Source organism: Cherax quadricarinatus, chromosome 25, assembly GCF_038502225.1.
Source record: "Cherax quadricarinatus isolate ZL_2023a chromosome 25, ASM3850222v1, whole genome shotgun sequence".
Classification (NCBI taxonomy): Eukaryota; Metazoa; Arthropoda; class Malacostraca; order Decapoda; family Parastacidae; genus Cherax; species Cherax quadricarinatus.
The window spans coordinates 9,421,595-9,438,523 of record NC_091316.1 but is presented as its reverse complement, the minus strand read 5'-3'; the positions used below and the strand labels follow the sequence as shown (position 1 = coordinate 9,438,523).

The following is a 16,929-nucleotide window of genomic DNA, read 5'->3' as shown; positions in this document are numbered from 1 at the left end:
AATTCACAGGTCCTCCTCGCTTGGATGTGATATATATGTATTTCCTTCAACAGAATTTTAAAATCAAGTGATGCTCCTAAAATATGCAGCAGATTTACAGAGAATACTTTGAATATCAGTAAGCACTAAACGAGTGTGGGTCATTCAGCAGGTATAGGTACAAGTAGATTCGCCAGGACGGGTCCCGGCCCGGGTCTTCTCCATGCAGTGACCCGGCTTGAGGTGACTGCAGCTTAGCCTCAGTCTTCCAACAACGGGCTATTTTCTCACCAGTCAGGTTAAGAGTAATTAATCACCTGCTGAGAATAATATTCACTTATATACCTGTAGATTACCCATAGATAGTTCCCGGATCTCAGACTAAACCTGGTTCAATGCCTGGTCAGCCAGGCTCTTCGTACTAGCTGCTCATTTTGAGACATTTATGGTAAGGAAGGCAACACGTTACGTCAGTAACGAGAAATGTTCACACTGAACAATTATAAATTACTGAGAGGTTACTAGCGTGTCCCTTAATATTAATGTTATTTTCATTGTCATGCCTACAAGACATTAAGGCAGAATGAACCCTTTAATAAGACAAACCTTTACTTCCAGAATAAGCTTTTCAAGTCAGCTCTGAAAAAGCTTTGTCTGCAAGCTTGGTCACAAGGCTTGGTCTCCAAGCTTGGTCACAAGGCTTGGTCTCCAAGCTTTGTCATTATGCTTAGTCCCCGAGCTTGATCTTCATAATTGGTCTCCAGGCTTGGTTTCCATACCTGGTCTCCAAGCTAAACTTTGTGGTAATACAGCGTCTTTGTTTTGCAACTTGTTTGTATACAGTAGCTCTTACGCTCAAATAAACATGTAAGTGTAACCTGGTATTGGAAAATCCAAACATTTTTTTAAATTGGAATTAGATCAATTTTCTGCATAAAAGTATATTAATATTCTGGTTAATAATCTAGCGTACATAAAAAGTATCATTTCATTAATTGAATTAACAATTAGGTCATAATGTTCAATGAAAATTAATATATTTTGACTAACAAGCTTTTTGAAGAGTTGTATACTAATATTCACATTATTCATATTAATATTCCACATAAATAATTCAAATACCTCAATCCATTTTCTAAGCCCCACTGAGGCCTGAAAAAGACAGGCAGCAAGCCTCGGGTCGCTGGTAGTTTTAATAAGCCTTGAACCCAGCTCTTTGAGAAAACCCATGGCATGCTTTCCCATGGACCAAGAGTTTCCAGTTTTGTAGGAAAGAAGTGATATTGGTGGGCCAAATTCCTATACTTTTTGAGCTTGTGATCAGTAGTACCACCTTACTGAACAGCACTATAAAAGGGGATGTAGGTGTCAGCTAGGAAAGGTGCGCAAGTATAGTTCCAGGACACCAGCAGTCTACTGTTCTTCCAGGGATATGATCATTCCATCAAGGCGGCTGACGAGCATATCAGGGGTTTTAAGTAGTAAAGGTCGAGGTTCTCTTTCGCTGGGTACAAGGCTGCAGCAAAGTTTCTTTTGATGATCTCATTAACTTCACTGTGTCTAACACGTCAACCTGTGAAATTCGAACGTTCAGACCATACACACCGTACTGGTCAACTACTACTTTGCTGGAAGTACACTTGTATTAAATGTGAGGGAGAAAGTCACAAGAGTAAATCACACTTATTGTGGCCGTTTTTCATCAAGGCGGGATATCCCCAAAGAAAACACATTCACCATTAATTACTACCTAGCTGTCTGTCTTGGCCAAAGTTTACTTTTATATAAATGACCCACTGAACTGCTCTATCTACACCATTTTTACGAAGTGCAGTCACTATACTTCTCACCTCAGGTGTTCTAACCGGGACTAGTCAACACTGAGATACAAAGACTGGTGATTTATAGTTCCTAACTTGTAATCAATTACAATATTTAGCAGCATAATTATCATGCAGGATGTAATTAAAATTCTGACGCGTGAAAAACTTTTTTTTCCCCATGCTTAGTCACACGTCATGAGATAAGTGTCCACTGACCAGACTTTGGATAACAGCCTGAGACAGTTAAGTATTTCACAACTAACCCACATATTGCTAATGAAAACTATAAGAAGTTCGGTCCGTTCTGAACCATTGTCAACTCTTACGTTACTAGATAATGTCCAAGCGAACCGAAACATCATCTGGTTCATTATTTACAATTTATGGGTTAGTTGTCAACTGAATAATTGGCTTAGAAAACCGACAAGTTGATATATGAAACACATATGAGACACTTGTGCAGTATTTGGGTATCTTTATTCTGGAAACGTTTCCATTATTATTATTATAATCAAAAAGAAGCGCTAAGCCACAAAGGCTATACAGCAGGAAACGTTTCCAGAATTAAGATACCCAAATATCGACATTTGTCTCATTTATCTAGCTATAAATTGATCCAACTACAGTATTATGGGCCAGAATACTGTAGTTCGTAAGCCAGAATTTCAGGCTTACCATTTTTTTTAAGTGTCAAGTATTGTAGCTCTGTGGCAGGCGTGGTCAAGCTATGGTTCTGCGTGGCTCTTCTCTCACTATGTAGTTCTTGAAACAATTTCCATATTTACTTTCTGCTCTGGATACTGTCTCATTAAGCAAATGAACAGAATTCGGTTCGCATACCACGCCTGCTCTAATGTATGCGGAGACGACTATAGTGCTGCTGCTGTACAGTTCTATGTGGAAGTAGTGCTTGTAAAGGCATCAGCTACTGCTGGAAGGGGTAAACAGTTGTAGGACAGTGCTGGAAGAAATAATAGCATTTCAAAAAGGCTAATGTAACAAATAACATGTCAAAAAGGTTGATGCAACGAGTAACTAGCTATATGACTGTTGAAACGAATAACTAGTTATAAGAGATTGTAGGAATGAGTAACTAGGTGTGAAAGAGCTAATGTTAGAATCAGTAACTGTGAAAGAGTCAATGTTGGGACGAGTAACTAGTTAGAAATAATGTTGAATCCAAGTGCACAATACCGACAATAATGAAGAAAATGTACATACTGTAACAGAAGCTTATATGTGTACAACATTTCGCTCTGTGTAGATTTATTTAGACCTTGACAAAGCTGCATACAGAGCAAAACTTTTTTCCAATAAAAGCTTGTTCTACAATATGTCTAGACTGACAGATGCAAAAACGTAAATAAAACACTGTGTAATAACACAGCGATTATCATCATCGTAGATTATGTGAATTATTATTATTATAATCAAGGGGGAAGCACTAAACCCATAGGATTATACAGTGCTTGGGGGAGGGATGGAAGGTATTCAGGTTTAACTCAGGGAACTGGAGCACACATCCAGTTCCCTAGATCAAGAGCCCCTCACCAGCATCAAGGAACCTTCCTTGAGGGGTAGATTATGTGAAGATCAGAGTTGAGAGCGTAATAAGATAACTCTGACGTACAAGAAAAAAGTCACTAGTGAAAAATAATTTAAGCTACCACAGGTAGCAGTGAACACAAGAGTTGATCAGCTTACAACACTCTTTAAGAAGCAAACAGTTATATCATGCTTTGCTTGAGTTACGTGGAGATTGAAACACACGAGTATGAAACTGCATACTGAAGTAAATACGTGAAAAAAAATTAGATAACGGCTTTAAGCCTATCAAGCTGTAAGCGCTGAGTATCGCTAGTTACGGTAATTAAAAAGAGGTTAGTAGTACTTATTTATATGCAATGTTGTAATATTAAATGTGCCATTTAATCCCAAATGGGTTTCTTAATCTTCTTAGGATCTGAATTTAGGGGTTAAGAAAACCAACTAGGTGAATACTGATGATAAATTAGATACGTGCAACTCTTGGGTATCTTTATTGAGGAAACGTTGAGGAAACGTTTCGCCACACAGTGGCTTCATCAGTCCATACAAAGGAGAAATCTGAAGAACAGGAGGAAAATGAGGTAATCAGTCCCTCAACCTTGAGTCGATGTGGTCAGTCTATCAATCTTGAATAGAATACGGCATATGTGCGGAGAAGCAGCTTATAAACCGTAGGCAGGAGAGGTGCAGCAGTCGTACGTGGTGTCACATTTGCCCAATGTGGAAGTAGGTCGTGCCCAAGGGTTAGGCAAGCGAAGAATTCCCAAGTATTAAGATCCCAAGAAGTTGCAGTGTCTGACAGGATTGTAGATCAATGGTTCAGAGAACCGACACGTTGATAAATTAGACACATGTGCAACTCTTGGGTATCTTTACTGAGGAAACGTTTCGCCACACAGTGGCTTCATCAGTCCAGACAAAGGAGAAACTTGAAGAACAGGAGGAGAATGAGGTAATCAAATGTGACCACCTACGACTGCTACACCTCTCCTGCCTACGGTTTATAAGCTGCTTCTCCGTACATATGCCGTATTCTATTCAAGATTGATGGACTGACCACATCGACTCAAGGTTGAGGGACTGATTACCTCATTCTCCTCCTATTCTTCAAGTTTCTCCTTTGTATGGACTGATGAAGCCACTGTATGGCGAAACGTTTCCTCAATAAAGATACCCAAGAGCTGCACATGTGTCTAATTTATCAAAGTGTCGGTTCTCTGAACCATTCATCAACAATCCTAGGTGAATACTGTTAGACGGCGTTTACAGGCCGCGTTTACAGTAGCGAACCTCCACTACTTCTTATACTGAATAAACCACACGAAATTAGCGCTTCGATGATGGTGATGATGATAATAATAATAATAATAATAATAATAATAATAATAATAATAATAATAATAATAATAATAATAATAATAATAATAATAATAATAATCTTAGAATAAAAATAACAGACCCATACGACTAATGGCCGATGGCCCAAGGTGTGGTATTTCTGGAAACACACTTGTGCCTAACAATGCAGGGTTTGAAACGTGGTTATTTCAAAATTAGGTTAGGACAACGTAACTTGTAGCAAATAAAGTCACCTGCTACAAACGAACCTCCTATCCCTGCCTGTTCCAAATGTAGGCTCGAATGCCGCTTATCAGTAACTTCAGGTTCGATGGAATGAGGTGCTTGAAAGTGTGAAAATCTCATCCACTCTGGAGTGTTTTGAGGATATCACATCCACCCTGGCTGACTTGAGGATATCTCACCTGTGTGCCATTAAGACCATTGTTAAAAATTATGTTATGTACACTAGGCTTACAAAAAGCTTCCTTACTTTACTTATTTTCTTAAAGACATGTCAATCTTACTTAGAGAAACGTCTGGACTGATTTTGGTCTGTGTAGGTCACAATTTGCCCTTTTAAAGAAATTGGAAAACACGAAATACTGATTTTCGTGCAATAATTTCTGAGTGCTGCATCTGAGTAACTTGAACCCTTCCATGCAGATAACTTCCTATCGGCTTCAAGTTTAATGTGTTTGTATATTTTAGGATATTGGTTTCTTGGAATGGTTTGAATTAGATTTGGGTTGTGTAAATCCTAATATGCTATTTTTATTGAAGAAATTTGCCTATTAGTTTCCATATGATGACTATGAATTCCTCTTCTCATTCCCTTCAAATCTTCAGCGCTAATATTCAACAGCATTATCAACTTATGCCGCACTCTGCACTACTCCATTTACATGCAGTGAGGCACTGGGGACTAAGGTTATGAAATACGGGAATACCTTTCTCGAATCGACAAGCGACCGAAATACATCTAGTTTATTTTTTTATCATGCCGAGAGCGCCTGTCATTTTTTCCATATTATTTATAAGAAAATATAGACAGCTTTTTTTTTTGTTTGCATCTTACATATCCTCTTTTAATATTTTCATGTTATAATTTTAATGTTTCTTTTCATAAAAAATAGAAGGACGAAACTCCGAATATTTGTTGCGGGAAAATCAGCTTTGTCCAACTATCTGACGACCCTTATCTTGACACTTCTAGTTTGCTGACAGCAATCATTAACATTACTACTACGGAATTATTTGCGAAGATATACTATAGTTTTGTTCACTGTGCTAATTCCTGAGTAAGAACATTTTCCTCTTTAAGAATCTGTTGTACTCATCAAAGGATTGTCTGCAAGCGATTATGACACATCCGTGTTTCAAAAGCGCAAAACAAAGTTTCTGACATTAACAATCTGTGATAACTTACTCCATGTGATGAAAGTATTCGGTGATAAGAATACCTCCGGATGAAACTGCCAGAGCTAAAGTTTTTCTTGCATTTTATGGAGCAGCAAGGAGTGAAACCTCTCAATCAATTTACAGGTGCTGGTACAGCACCTGCACCAGGCGTCGGGAACCACTTGACTGACCATAGTGATGCAAGTGAGAACCACCTGGCTGAGCATAGTGGTGCAGGTGAGAACCACCTGGTTCACCACAGTGTTAAGGGTGAGAAGAACCACCTGGTGACAATAGAGGTGCATGTAAGGGGGCACCACCCGGCTAACCACAGTGGTGCAGGTGAGGGGAACCATCTGGCTGACCACAGTGGTGCAGATGTGGGAATCCATCTGGCTAATCACACTGGTGCAGGTGTGAGGTTCAACCTTCCTTACCACAATGGTGCAGGTGTGGAGAACCACCTGGCTGACCAAAGTGGTGCAGGAAAGGTATTATACTAGACAGCACTGTCATGAAGTGTGCAGGAAGAATTTAGTGTCAGAGGATGCGATACAAAAGACGTAGAACTCGTCTAGTAAATTAACTTAGTGAGCGCTCCGAATAACAATGACACGAAAAGCGCAAGAAATTGTTCACGCCAGATCGTTGTTGTCTGGGTCTCTCTCTTTTCTCTCTCCCTCTCTGTTTTGTGTCTCGAGGTGAGGTGGGGTGACAGGCACTAGTCACTGGCGTCTGATTCACTCATTTTTCTTTGAAATAGGGAACATCGATAACGAAATAAAAGTTTTATTTTGTTTTTCATCTTCTTGTCTGTTTCAAATACTGAAATATCACAACTGTGGTAACACATGTCACACTGCTATGGACATGTGCTCTTTAAGACTTACTTGCTGGCTTGCTTTATTCAGTAACAATCAATTTACCAAAAAAATTTAACAATATTTTTTTCATATGACAGTAAAAAATACTCCAAGCATCACGAAATTAATACATATATTTTATTAGTTAAAATAATATGAAGTAAATATAGGCTAGCCTTAGAGAAGAATTATTTGACCTTAATTTGGAAATGTTAGGTAAGTTAATTTGGGTATAAAATACGAACAATGCAAAACAAGATAATTTAAGTGAATATATCTATCGACTTACTTTATTAGGCTATGCCGTAGTACGTGCCACTTGTGTTCATAACGACTCTTTCTGCGTTCAGCTGGCAGTGTCACTGACCTCACACACGAGTCACTGGCCTCACACACGAGTCACTTGCCTCACATACGAGTCACTGGCCTGACACGGATCACTGACTTCACACACGGGTCACGGGACATATGCTAACAGGGTCAAGCAACATGAGATGTGCGATTGACTACTTGAAAGGTATGACTAAGAGACAGATTGTGACTGAGAAACCCAGTAGATTGAGAGAAGACAGAGTGAGGGTTATTGACAGATTAGAATGATAGAGCAAGATTAGAATGAGTGGGACTAGACCGAGTAAGAGATTAAAATTAGTGAGAGGAATTAGATTGAAATATGAGACGTGAGATTGACGAGGATCAGACTGAAAAGAATATTAGACTGATTGAGGTGTTAGAGAAATTTAAATGAGCTATTAAAATGAGCAAGAGAAATCATAAATTCACTGATGCAATACAACCTCAATGTTATGTAAAGAATAAACTGCATATTTTACACAAATCAGCACAAACATATATATGAATGTCATGTTTTCACTCGTATATATATATATATATATATATATATATATATATATATATATATATATATATATATATATATATATATATATATATATATATATATATATATATATATATATATATATATATATGTCGTGCCGAATAGGCAGAACTTGCGATCTTGGCTTAAATAGCAACGCTCATTTTGCCATATAGGACAAGTGAAAATTTGTGTATGCAATAATTTCGCCAAAATCATTCTGAACCTAACGAAAAAACTATATTTCACTGTGTTTGTTTAGTATTAAATTATTGTAAACAAATCTAAAATATATTTAGTTGGGTTAGGCTAAAATAAATTGAGCTTGTTAAAATAAGGTTAGGTAAGTTTTCTAAGTTCCTTTTGGTGCAAAATTATAAATTTTTGCATGAACATTAATGAAAAAAATATATCTTTAAACGTATAAGAGAAAATTTTAGAAAGGACTTAATTTTAAATGAGTTCTTGCTAATTGACCAGTTTTACATATTCGGCACGACATATATATATATATATATATATATATATATATATATATATATATATATATATATATATATATATATATATATATATATATATATATATATATATATAATCAATAACAACATTGCGACTAGCCAAGGACTCGAACCCATGCTGCTTTGGCCTACCTCAATAATTTAGTATTAAATTATTGTAAACAAATCTAAAATATATTTAGTTGGGTAAGGCTAAAATAAATTGTTCTTGTTATAATAAGGTTAGGTAAGTTTTCTAAGATTCTTTTGGAGCAAAATTAAATTTTTTTACATTAACATTAATGAAAAAAATATATCTTTAAACGTAAAAGAGAAAATTTTAGAAAGGACTTAATTTTAAATGAGTTCTTGCTAATTGATCAGTTTTACATATTCGGCACGACATACATATATATATTCCCCCTTCTCCTGCCTTCCTCCATTCTCTCTCTCCTTCAGTGTCATCTGCAGTTCCAGATGCAGCATAAGCCGCCGGACAGGACTAGACCCTCGCACTGGGTCCAGCAATGGCGCAATGTTTGCCTTCACGCGTTCCTTCTTAGATAAAAGTTGGTGGCTGAAGCGATGGTGTCGCAAGCAGGCGGCAGCTGAGCTGCTTCACAGGCGTTAATTAATCGCGACGGGAGGATATTAATGTAATCATCGCCTCCAACTTTGGACTTTGATTTCCCTGTATCTGTCTGCCTCCATCTCTGACTAACGTAGATTCTTCTTGTGTTAACCTGTATCCTTCTCTCTCTTTTCGTCTCCCTTCTCTGGCGATCTTCTTTGTGTGTATGTGCGTGTGTTATCTACCAGTTGTCAAAGATACTCGTCGATAGACACTAGGCCTGTTTTGAGCGGCGTGTTAGTTACCATTTGTCAAAGTCACATGCTGATAGACACTTGGCCTGTTTTTTGTGTGGTGGGTATGTGTGTGCAGCGTGTTCTCACCTACATATTGCTGTAGTGTGTTACCATTTTGTCCTAGGCACATGTCGATTAGACACTAGGCCTGTTGTATTTGCGCGTGTGTGTGTGTTAGTTACCATTTTGTCCTAGGCACATGTCGATTAGACACTAGGCCTGTTGTATTTGAGTGTGTGTTAGTTAGTTACCATTTTGTCCTAGGCACATGTCGATTAGACACTAGGCCTGGTGTATTTGCGAGTGTGTGTGTGTGTGTGTTCGTGTGTGTGTGTGTATGTGTGTGTGTGTGTGTGTGTGTGTGTGTGTGTGTGTGTGTGTGTGTGTGTGTGTGTGTGTGTGTGTGTGTGTGTGTGTGTGTGTGTGTGTGTGTCTGTGTGTCTGTGTCTGTGTCTGTGTGTGTGTGTTAGGTACCATTTTGTCCTAGGCACATGTCGATTAGACACTAGGCCTGTTGTATTTGCGAGTGTGTGTGTGTGTGTGTGTGTGTGTGTGTGTGTGTGTGTGTGTTTTGTATAGAATACCTAACCTTCGGACTACATGTTTATTAAGCAAATTTTACTGATTGTATTGGATGTTCACCTCACTCCTGGGTAGTTACGATCAGATAAGTGCAGTGGACACTAAGAACCTTTACACAAAGAAGTGTATATCTTTCGACGTATATACACTCAGTGTGTGTGTGTGATACACCAACAATGTGCTACTACTCTATTCTTTATGTAAAGTAAAAGGATACAAGTGCAACTAATGTGACATTTTATTGTGGCAACGTTTCGCTCTCCAGGAGCTTTGTCAAGCCGTTACAAACAAAACACGTTGCCATAATACAAATGTCACATTAGTTGCACTTGTGTCCTTTTACTTTACCTCATGAACCAGTCAATGCAGAAGTTTACGTTATACTTTGTGGAGGCTGTGACAAGATATATGTAGGATAAACAGCTAAGAGCCTCGAAACACGCCTCAATGAACACAACTCATATAGGAATGATAACTTGAACAACGCCTGCATACAACACCGGAATTCCACCAATCACCTCATGAAATTCAACGACGCCCGACTAGTAATCAGAGGGCCAAATTTCCGCAGACGTAAATGCCTTGAATCATCATTAATCGCTGTTTCTAATACAATCAGGCAAAATAAAGGCAGCTTCATCATCATGTGTTCAGCCCATCAGTCTTTCTACAAGATTGATGGCCTGAACACATCGACTCCAGGCTGAGGGACTGATTACCTCAAACTCCTCCTGTCCTTACACCTTTCTGCTTTGTATTGGACTGATAAAGCCAGTGTGTGGCGAAACGTTTCCTGAATAAAGATTCCCATATGTTGCATAAGTGTCTCAATCTTCAACTTGTCGGTTTTTCAAACCATTCATCACAACTGTCAGACACTGCAGCATCATGGGATCTTGTTACAAAGAATTCTTCAACACTTGTCCAACCTTTGGACGAAGACCTACTTCGACTAGTGGATGGTACCACTATGACCCCGCCTCCTCCTGCTTCGCCTCACCTGACTACAGTGTATAAGCCACGTCTACGGCCCTATGCTGTACATTCTACAAGATTGATAGACTGAACACATCGACTCCAGGCTGAGGGACTGATTACCTCAAATTCCTCCTGTCCTTACACCTTTCTGCTTTGTATTGGAGTGATGAAGCCACTGTGTGGCGAAACGTTTCCTGAATAAAGATTCCCATATGTTGCATAAATGTCTCAATCTTCAACTTGTCGGTTTTTCAAACCATTCATCACAACTTTACATATTGTCGGTAATTCTACCAACATTATTACAATCTATTCTTTATGACAGATAAACAGTGGTAACTAAAGCTAATTATGTTTCTCTGTAATTTTCCATCACACATAATGAGATTCATACACGGTGTTGAAATCTATGATTAGGGTCATGTCAGTGTGTGTGTGTACTCACCTAGTTACTCACCTAGTTGAGGTTGCAGGGGTCGAGTCCAAGATCCTGGCCCCGCCTCTTCACTGGTCGCTACTAGGTCACTCTCCCTGAACCATGAGCTTTATCGTACCTCTGCTTAAAGCTATGTATGGATCCTGCCTCCACTACATCGCTTCCCAAACTATTCCACTTCCTGACTACTCTGTGGCTGAAGAAATGCTTCCTAACATCCCTTTGATTCATCTGTGTCTTCAGCTTCCAACTATGTCCCCGTGTTGCTGTGTCCAGTCTCTGGAACATCCTGTCTTTGTCCACCTTGTCAATTCCTCTCAGTATTTTGTAAGTCGTTATCATGTCCCCCCTATCTCTCCTGTCCTCCAGTGTCGTCAGGTTGATTTCCCTTAACCTCTCATCATAGGACATACCTCTTAACTCTGGGACTAGTCTTGTTGCAAACCTTTGCACTTTCTCTAGTTTCTTTACATGCTTGGCTAGGTGTGGGTTCCAAACTGGTGCCGCATACTCCAATATGGGCCTAACGTACACAGTGTACAGGGTCCTGAACGATTCCTTATTAAGATGTCGGAATGCTGTTCTGAGGTTTGCTAGGCGCCCATATGCTGCAGCAGTTATTTGGTTGATGTGCGCTTCAGGTGATGTGCCTGGTGTTATACTCACCCCAAGATCTTTTTCCTTGAGTGATGTTTGTAGTCTCTGGCCCCCTAGACTGTACTCCGTCTGCAGTCTTCTTTGCCCTTCCCCAATCCTCATGACTTTGCACTTGGTGGGATTGAACTCCAGGAGCCAGTTGCTGGACCAGGTCTGCAGCCTATCCAGATCCCTTTGTAGTTCTGCCTGGTCTTCGATCGACTGAACTCTTCTCATCAACTTCACGTCATCTGCAAACAGGGACACCTCGGAGTTTATTCCTTCCGTCATGTCGTTCACAAATAACACAAACAGCACTGGTCCTAGGACTGACCCCTGTGGGACCCCGCTGGTCACAGGTGCCCACTCTGACACCTCACCACGTACCATTACTCGCTGCTGTCTTCCTGACAAGTATTCCCTGATCCATTGCAGTGCCTTCCCTGTTATCCCTGCTTGGTCCTCCAGTTTTTGCACTAATCTCTTGTGTGGTACTGTGTCAAACGCCTTCTTGCAGTCCAAGAAAATGCAATCCACCCACCCCTCTCTCTCTTGTCTTACTGCTGTCACAATGTCATAGAACTCCAGTAGGTTTGTGACACAGGATTTCCCGTCTCTGAAACCATGTTGTCTGCTGGTGATGAGATCATTCCTTTCTAGATGTTCCACCATTCTTCTCCTGACAATCTTTTCCATGATTTTGCATGCTATACATGTCAGTGACACTGGTCTGTAGTTTAGTGCTTCATGTCTGTCTCCTTTTTTAAAGATTGGGACCACATTTGCTGTCTTCCATGCCTCAGGCAATCTCCCTGTTTCGATAGATGTATTGAATATTGTTGTTAGGGGTACACATAGCGCCTCTGCTCCCTCTCTCAAGACCCATGGAGAGATGTTATCTGGCCCCATTGCCTTTGAGGTATCTAGCTCACTCAGAAGCCTCTTCACTTCTTCCTCTGTTGTGTGTACTATGTCCAGCACATGGTGGTGTACCCCACCTCTCCGTCTTTCTGGAGCCCCTTCTGTCTCCTCTGTGAACACTTCTTTGAATCTCTTGTTGAATTCCTCACATACTTCACGGTCATTTCTTGTTGTCTCTCCTCCTTCCTTCCTTAGCCTGATTACCTGGTCCTTAACGGTTGTTTTCTTCCTGATGTGGCTGTATAACAGCTTCGGGTCAGATTTGGCTTTTGCTGCTATGTCGTTTTCATATTGACGTTGGGCCTCCCTTCTTATCTGTGCATATTCGTTTCTGGCTCTACGACTGCTCTCCATATTCTCTTGGGTCCTTTGCCTTCTATATTTCTTCCATTCCCTAGCACACTTGGTTTTTGCCTCCTTGCATCTTTGGGTGAACAATGGGCTCATCCTGGCTTTTTCATTATTCCTGTTACCCTTGGGTACAAACCTCTCCTCAGCCTCCTTGCACATTGTTGCTACATATTCCATCATCTCATTTACTGGCTTTCCTGCCAGTTCTCTGTCCCACTGAACCTCATTCAGGAAGTTCCTCATTCCTGTGTAGTCCCCTTTCCTGTAGTTTGGATTCATTTGTCCTTGCCTTCCTGCTTCCCCCTCCACTTGTAGCTCTACTGTGTATTCGAAGCTCAAAACCACATGATCGCTGGCCCCAAGGGGTCTTTCATATGTGATGTCCTCAATATCTGCACTACTCAAGGTGAATACTAAGTCCAGTCTTGCTGGTTCATCCTCTCCTCTCACTCTTGTAGTGTCCCTTACGTGTTGGTACATGAAGTTTTCCAGTACCACCTTCATCATCTTAGCCCTCCCATTCGATCTCCTTGTGGTTAAAGTCGCCCATGATCTGGAGCTTTGTCCTGCATGCATGAGCTCTTCTGGCCACTGCAGCCAGTGTGTCAACCATCGCTCTATTGCTCTCATCATACTCTTGCCTTGGCCTCCTGCTGTTCTGTGGTGGGTTATACATTACTGCAATTATCACCTTGGGACCACCAGAGTGAATCGTTCCCGCTATGTAATCACTTTCTTCTCCGCTGTCTCCTCTCTCCAGCTCATCAAAATTCCATCGGTGTTTGATCAGCAATGCCACTCCTCCACCCCCCCTGTTCCTTCTGTCTTTTCTCAGGATCTGGTATCCCGCTGGAAAGATGGCATCTGTTATCATACCTGTAAACTTGGTTTCTGTGATCGCTATGATGTCTGGTGATGCCTCTTTGACTCTTTCGTGCCACTCCTCCCACTTTTTGTTATTCCATCCGCGTTTGTGTACCATACCTTCAGTTTCCTTTCCAACACTGTGGTTTGGGGGGCCTGTGGGGGTGGGAGACCTGGTAGCTTACTGTGGGATTCTATGGTTGGGGGTTGGGTGGAAGCTGTGGGTATGGATTGTATTGTGTGTTGGGATGGTGTGATAGGTTGTGGGGTTCTGAGGATAGTTGTGTGTGTGCTTGCCCTTGCTGCTCTGTTCTGCTCTGACTGACCTCTGCTGGTTCCATTCTTGTCTCCTTTCCTAGCTCCTTTCGCTTTTTTGTCCTCTCCCTCAGCTGCTTTCTCTCTGTTTGTGTTCTGTCTCTGTCTAGGAACACCTTCTTGTACTCTTCCGAACTTTTCAACCATGGTTTCTCTTGGAGGATCCTGTTCCGCACTGTTTCTGTCCTGAGAATCAGCTTGATCGGTCGGTTTCTCCCCTTCAAGTACCCCCCTATTCTCTGAAAATTTACAATCTCATCCATGTCTTCTCCCCCTATTTCCGTGATGATTTTCTTAATCTCCTTTCTTTCTTCCTGCTGTCTTTCAGTGTGTGTCCTTTCCTCTCTCTCCCGAAGCCCATGGATAATCACTGATTTTGCCCTTTCCTCCTCCCATTGCATCTTCCTCTGTGACTCTGGTTCCTGTCTATATGTGGTCATTTTCTCCCTTGATTTTTCCAGTGGCTCTTGATAGCATGATTGTGCCTCAGCATTCGACCTATCTCCCTCTCCATCTGCACCCATCTGCTCTTCCCTTCCACTCACTGGCCCTTCTTTGCAGGCTGATATGACCTTAGCATAATTCATATCTCCTTCCTTCCTGTTCAGCCTCTCATCATCGTATGGTGTGTCTTCTCTAGTCACTACCCCTGAGACTTGCTTCAGCCTGTTTACCTCAAATTCTAGGACCTTTACCCTGGCTACTGCAGTTTTGACTTGTGCCTCCCATTTCTTCGTCTCCTTCTCCAACCTCTTTTCCCATTTCACAGAGAGCTCTTTCTCCATTTTTTCAGAAAGCTCTCCTAATTTTCTCTCCCATTCTTGCTCTATCCTTTTCCACTGTTCCTCCATCCATTCCTCCCTACCAGTACCATTGTCATCTGATCCCTGATTCCTGCGAGTCCCAACCATTTTTTTTTTTTAATGAAAGAGAGAGAGAAAGAGAAAAAGAAAAAGGGGGAGAGAGTGAGATGGGGAGAGAGAGAAGGGGAGCCTAGAAGGAGGGGAAAAGAAGGAAAAAAGGGGGAGAAAGTGAGAGAGGGAAAAGGTAAGAGAGAGGGGGAAGTGACAAGGGAAGAGAGAGAGAAAAGAAGAGGAAGAGAGAGAGTAAGAGAGGAAGAGAGGAAGAGAGAGAGGGAGAGGGAGAGAGAGAGGGAGAGGGAGAGAGAGGAAGAGAGAGAGAAAGAGTGAAAGGAAGAGAGAGAGGGAGAGAGGAAGAGAGAGAGGAAGAGAGAGAGGATGAGAGAGGATGAGAGAGAGGATGAGAGTATGTACTACATATGTATTGTATATGTACCCGATCTCTTGGTTCCCACTGTAGTCTTATGCGTTTAAAATTACGTTCAAAAATAAATACACTAGGCTTCGCCTATATGCCGCTACCTCTAAATTCTATTAAATGCCAGTAAATGCTGCTTATTCTAACTCTGATAGCTCGAGGAGAGTGACCCCCAATTCCAGCTAGAGACAGGTACTATTGACCCCATGCAACTCAAACTAGGTGAATATTACTTGCGGCTGGCAGTGGAGTAACGTTGCTGGTCTGTCCTGTGTCCCAGAAGTTGAAGATGTTTGATGCTTCTCGGTAATTTTTCCACTAACTTCCTGTATGCACTATATTCTCTAGCTCTTCTAATTTTTTTCACTCACTCACTGTATTTACTGACACATCTATACATATCTCTTATCTCCCTGGTCTTGAGTCGCACTTATTCTTCAAAATAGCCCACTGCGTTATTATGGCAACACTATTTAGGCCTGACACAACCGTTCACCCTTCCAACGGCCCCCACTAAACACTCAGCAACTATTTCCTTTGTTTTCTTTTCTGTGATCACTTATATTTCTTTTTTTCGGGTCTTAAGTGATTATATGCACTCTCATGCGTGCACACGCCTATATCCCACACTCTATTCCTTATGGCACAGTCAGAAATTATCACCAAAACACGAGCTCAAACCGCGTGACTCCTCCACGAGTGTGTGTGTATGTATGTATGTGTGTGTGTGTGTGTGTGTGTCGGAAGGGGCGGAGTATGGGGGTGAAGTGAATTATCAAACTGCTTATTTCGTAGTGTTAAGATGATCTGACCATTGAATATTTTATATAATTATTTTATGTTTTATAGTTCTAAGAAAAAACTAAACCAATGAGACAAAATAAAAACCTGGAGAAAATAATAAACGTAAGAACATAAGAAAGAAGGAACACTGCAACAGACCTACTGACCCATGCGGAGCAGGTCCATGTCCCCCCCCCCGGATTAGCCCAATGACCCACCCAGTCTGGTCACCTTCACTCAAGGAAGGGGCACGGCACCAGACCCAGCAGCACAAGCTAGTCAGGTCCAACTCACACCCACCCACACCCACTCATGTATTTATCTAGCCTATTTTTAAAACTACACAACGTTTTAGCCTCAATAACTGTACTCAAGCGACAGTGCGGAGACTTAAATACTGTCAGGAGAGGTGCAGAGTAGTAGTATTGAGAATGCAGCCACTGAGGTCACGTCCCTCTCAGATCAAACAATTCTCACTTGATAAAGTTGCCCAAGTTGTTTTCTGTATGTAAAGTAAAAGGACACAAGTGCCATTGTGTTGCCTAACTGTTGCCTATGTGTCTTTCCTACCAACTTTTTCAAATGA

General features: G+C 41.0%; 1 long non-coding RNA gene across 1 annotated transcript; it reads right to left on the bottom strand.

The window, feature by feature from the left end:
* Nucleotides 1–953: 953 nt before the first annotated feature.
* On the bottom strand, nucleotides 954–2,857 carry LOC128690013 (uncharacterized). The gene is made up of 2 exons (XR_008407246.1): nucleotides 2,478–2,857; nucleotides 954–1,552 (listed from the first exon to the last, which is right to left on the bottom strand). It is a non-coding gene; the product is annotated as an uncharacterized lncRNA (long non-coding RNA).
* Between the last annotated feature and the right edge of the window lie 14,072 nt (nucleotides 2,858–16,929).